The following is a 5,469-nucleotide window of genomic DNA, read 5'->3' as shown; positions in this document are numbered from 1 at the left end:
CAGTTCCAACCAGACTGAGGGTTGTATATTGGAGAAGTGTCAGGATTTCAGCCATTGTGACTGTGCTGTCTCTTTCTGGGAATTCACCCCCATATCCAGCATACCCTGAAAATTCTGTATTTTTCTGACACAATTTCCCACCAACCCAATACAGACCTGGGGACATTTCTCGGGGAGACGAGAAATCGACTTGACCTCAGACAAAGATCAGTCATGAAGACAGGGTTTAAAAGTCAGACACCCCAGATGGGACTCGAACCCACAATCCCTGGCTTAGGAGGCCAGTGCCTTATCCATTAGGCCACTGGGGCTGCATGTAAGGGATAAAAATGGCAGCCTTTACATACTGCTCCGAGACCTCTCACAGTGTGTTTTTCTGAGATTTATATCCTTCCTGATTGTTTTTTACCCCTTCCATCTCATGCTAAATTGTTCCCGGCTTGATAAATTGATCTCTCCTCCCATTTCTCCCCAAACAGACATTTGAGAAATCACAGCCGGTCAGACAGCGTCCGAGGAGCAGGAGAGTCGACGTTTCGAGCATAGGCCTGAAGAGCTTGTACTCGAAACATTGACTCCCCTGCTCCTCGGATGCCACCTGACCAGCTGTACTTTTCCAGCACCACACAGTTTGACTCTGATCTCTCGCATCTGCAGTGCTCACTTTCTCCCAGTCGAGAAATCAACTCAACTCCAACTTTGCAGACCCACAGTTTGAGGCAAATGGAGCAGACAGGAGAAGGGAAAGGGCTCAATGTTATTGTGTGCAGCACTTTCAAGATATTTGCAGTTACTGGGGAAGGAATTAGTGGAGATGTTGCAAACAGCTGCATTGAGGACAAATCAACAGAATCTGAGCAGGCATTCAGCCCATTGTGGCTGTGCTGTCTCTTTCAGACAATTCACCCCAAGATCTCCCAAATCCTGGAATTACCTTGTGCAAGTTTCTATGTCACATCATTTGCCATAATCTCAACGTAGGCACAGTGATTTTTAACAGAGTCCTGTCGATGAAAAATTCAGTCAGCATGGATTGAGATGAAGTTGACATGGAATGAAAATCAGCAACAAAGCTCAGGCTTAAAACCCAAGCACCCCAGATGGGACTTGAACCCACAATTACCAGCTTAGGGAAGCCAGTGCCTTATCCATTCGGCCCCTAGCGCTCCCACCTTGGACTCTCTGTGGAAAGTGTTGACCTCAAACGAGAGCTACAGCTGAGCATGTTCCAAGATGGAGGATTACATGTTGAGGGACACACTAAAGTATGGAGCAGCTGCTGTCAAGGTGTAACAGTTAAAGAACACTGTCTAAGGCCTTTCTGACCAGTTGTGACATCGTTCCTTCATTTCTCAGACCCTCTTGGTGCCTCAGAATGAAGAGAAATCGTTTCCTGCCTCAGTAGAAAGATCTGCCCGAACTTGCGAGGCCCCCCTTTGTGGAAGAGAGCCAGCCCTATATCGGGACAGGAAGGAGATTCCAATGGCCCAACATGGATTGTTCCAGTTAATACCCTTTCTCAGATGGATAGAGCTGGAGAGACAGTAAACATTGTGGGAATTTGGGAAATGCTGACAATCTGTTTTAATATTTTGTTCATAATAACTGGCTTCCTGTTATTCATTGCTTGGACATCACTGTCTGTGCCTGGATGGTACCCTCTGGAAGTCACTCTGTAAAGATCTCCACCCCTCTACCTTGGGGTCTCAGAATCTCAAGGTGTTCCTGCAAATGTTTTCGGTCCATGTGTAATGGTTTCCTGAATGTGGTTCCTGTGAAGTGCCTTGTGCCATGAAAAGGGATCACGACGTGCAGGCTGTAGTTGGGTTGAAGCGTTATGGAGAGCAGGCAGGAAAGTGGAGTTGAGGCCGAGATGAGATCAGCCATGATCGTGTGGAATGACAAAGCAGGCTCGAGGAGCTGAATTGCCTAATTTTTAAGAGCTTCGGAACACAACCAAAGACAGAGCTATCAATTGCCATGGGTGGCTAACATGGTATCTTACCTCACATGCATCATGAAGAGGGTGTCCATGTTCAAAGCCCACGGTTGTGAGTTCATATCCCATTTGGGCTGTTATGTTTTTAAACATGAACTCTGATCAGCAGCCTGTGTCTGGTTGATCTCAATTCCAGTTAATAAGGGGAGATGGTGGTGCAGTGCTAGACCTGGAGTAGGAATCCTGAACACCAAGTTCATGGTGTGGGGGAGATGGACTGTAATCTGACCATACAAGGTGGTGAAATCTCAGCTCAGGAGGAGGTTTGTCTGATGGTCACCATATATTGCTATTGAGGTTTGTTAGGAAGCTAATTGGTTCCATATTCTCCTTTCAGGAAGAAAACCTGGTGAGACTACAGACCCACAGCAATGTGGTTGACTCACCCTCTGGGCAATAAACGCTGGCCTAGTCAGAAACATATCGCATTCCTTCCCTGTAGCTCGGTCACAATCCTGGAACACCCTCCATTGATTCATTGTAGGTTTACCTCCAATAAATGGGCAAAAATCACACCACACCAGGTTACATTCCAACAGGTTTATTTGAAAACATGAGCTTTCGGAGGATTGCTCCTTCATCAGGTGTAATGAGAGAGGAGGCATCAGACACTGAATGTATAAGTAAAATATCAAAGGGTCAGACAAGTGATGCGAATGTATTGAACAAATCCAAAATGGCCGACTCCCTCCTGTTAAATCTTCAATCAGTTCGAAAGGAGATACAGGCAGCACATGGATTGCAGTGGTTCAAAAAGATAGCTCCCCATCACCTTTCAGGGGAAACTAGGGAGAGGCAATAAATGTTGATCTAGCCAGCAATGTTCACGCCCTGGAAATGAATAAAAACAATCCCACAATGGAATAAACCGCCAGGGGAAAGGTCATAGTGTAATGAATTGAAAACATCAAGCCCCAACTTTGGATGGTTTCTATTGTTATGCTTTACATTATCAGGATTGGCATGTAATTTTAAACAAATTTAGCTGAAGGCTTTCATCTTTTAGAATGATCATGTTAGTTTCAGTTCCTTGTTATGGACATCCCAGACCTTTGTTAAAGTTACATTCTCAAGAGAGTTTTAACAAACTGTGCCATCTCAGCTCAGATAATGCATTGAAGATGTGAGGTTAAAATCTGTCTGTGTACCAGTGTTAGGTCAGACTGATTCTATTTCTAAAGTGGCATTTACAGAGTCTTACATGGTTTTATGCAGTTTTTGAGCAAAACAAAATATAATTCTGAAAGTACAAATTCACCCCACAAACATATATGTGTGTGCGAGCAGGGGAGACCGAGTGAGTGTGTGCATTTGGGTGTGCGTGGGAGGGGGCGATGGTGTGAGTGTCTGTGAGAGTGTTTGAGTGTAATGGGGTATACATCTGTGAGAAGGTGTGCGTGTGGGTGTGAGTGTGGGAGTGTGTATGTATATTGTGTGACAGGATGAGTGTGTGTGTGTGTGTGTGTCACTTTTCGTTGTAGCCTGTCCCAAAGTCCGCCTTGGAGGAGGTCACCTGAAGGATCGAGGTTGACAGTCCCTGATCGTTGAAGTGATCTCCGACTGGGAGGGAACACCTCTGTTTGGTGATTGTTACGTGGTGCCCATTCATCTGTTGCTGTAGCCTCTGCTCGGTCTCGCCAATGTACCATGCATTGGGCATCCTTCCCTGCAGCGTATGGCATAGACAACGTTGGCCGAGTCACATGAGTACCTGCCGTGTACATGGTGGGAGGTGTCCCCATGTGTAATGGTGGTATCCATGGCGACACTCTGACACGTTTTACAGTGTCTGCTGTGACAGGGTTGTTTGGTGTTGTCCTGAAGGCCGGGCAGTTTGCTGTGAACAATGGTCTGTTTAAGGTTTGGTGGCTGTTTAAAGGCGAGAGGTGGAGGTGTAGGGAAGGTCTTGGCGAGGTGCTCATCCTCATCGATAATGTGTTGCAGGCTGTGGAGAATGTGGCGTAGTTTCTCAGCTCCTGGTAAGTACTGGACAATGAAGGGTACCCTGTTGGTTGCAGCACGTGTCTGTCTCCTGAGGAGGTCATTGCAGTTTCTCGCTGGGGCATGTCAGAACTGGCGATTGATGAGTTAAGCATCGTATCACATTCTTATCAGGGCATCCTTGTGTACTTCCAAGTGCCCCTCACATTCCCCCTCACCTGAACACATCCTGTGTGTGCGTACGGCTTTTACAGAGGGGACGGCTGTTTTAATATGTTGAGGGTGGGTTTGCGGTTGAGTGAGGTGCTGTGGTGTCCATCCTTGATGGAGATGCATGTGTCCAAGAATGAGACAGATACTAAACAGTAGTCCATGGTGAGTTTGATGGTGGGGTGAAACTCGTGAAATGTTGGTGAACATAAATGTTGGGAAAGTGCAGCATTGTTCTGACATGAACACAACCAAGGTTGAGGGGATCAATTCTCCTGACATGGCCCCAGGAGCACGTGTTGTCCCAGTGACCTAACAGCTACATCTCTGATCTTCTAAGCTACTGCCTGTGGTTTCCATCCCTTCTGGGGATACTTTCAATTTAAACATTCTCTCCAATTAAAACCCTCTCACTGCATTATCGCCATTCAAATTAAGTTAATCTCTGACCTAATGTCTTTAAAACTCTGCATGGCTGCTTTGAGATCATGGAATTAAAACATGACCAAGTCAGTTTGATACATGTGGCAACAAACGTTTGATAAACTGGAGCGAAAGGGAGTGGAATTAATTTCCCAGCTCTCCCAAAGAGACAGCATAGACACGATGGGCTTCAGTATGTGCAGTCAAATTCTAAGCTTCATTGATCTGAAGTTAAACAGTCAAATGTCTGTTTCACCACAGTCGCCTCATCTGTTGTTCGTTTCCTCACTGATGCAGGAATTAGCATTGACCCATTTGTTCTTGTCTTTCTGGTACCATCCCTTCAATGTTGGCTGTACAAACATTGAGCTTGCTTGACTTCTATACTGTCCTGTTGGTATTTAACAGGAAAAAATGCAGGTGAAATAAAGTTATTCCACACTCAATAATTTATATTTTAATTCGATGAGTTGGACCAAGATAACAGTAATCCTAAAGGTGGAAGATTCATTGAAAATATTTGGTTTGCAAGTAATGATAGGCACAGTGAAAAGTTTTGTCTTGTGAGCAATACAGGCAGCTCACAGAGTTAAGTAGCACAGAGAAGTAAATAATAGGGAAACAGCAGCAGGAACAAAAACACAGGGACAGGCGAGTATTAAGAGTCTGTGAGACCGTACAGTATTCTAACAACAGGAGGGTAGAAACTGTTTCAAAACTGGTTGGTGTGTGTGTTCAGGCTTCTGTACCTTCTCCCCGATGGTAGAGGTTGTAGAAAAACATTGCCAGGGTGGGATGGGTCTTTGAGAATGCTGGAGGCCTTTCCTTGACAGTGGGCCTGGTAGATGGATTCTATAGATGGGAGGTTGGCCTTTGTGATTGTCTGGGCCGAGTTC

General features: G+C 45.5%; 1 non-coding gene across 1 annotated transcript; it reads right to left on the bottom strand.

The window, feature by feature from the left end:
* Positions 1 to 238: 238 nt before the first annotated feature.
* On the bottom strand, positions 239 to 311 carry trnar-ccu (transfer RNA arginine (anticodon CCU)). Its single transcript has one exon. It is a non-coding gene; the product is annotated as a tRNA-Arg (tRNA).
* Between the last annotated feature and the right edge of the window lie 5,158 nt (positions 312 to 5,469).

This window comes from Chiloscyllium plagiosum, unplaced genomic scaffold (genome assembly GCF_037043375.1).
Source record: "Chiloscyllium plagiosum isolate Xiang-an unplaced genomic scaffold, Cpla_swu_hap1 HiC_scaffold_33, whole genome shotgun sequence".
NCBI classification, from domain to species: domain Eukaryota; kingdom Metazoa; phylum Chordata; class Chondrichthyes; order Orectolobiformes; family Hemiscylliidae; genus Chiloscyllium; species Chiloscyllium plagiosum.
The sequence above is the reverse complement of the archived record's forward strand: the minus strand, read 5'-3'. Positions and strand labels throughout refer to the sequence as shown.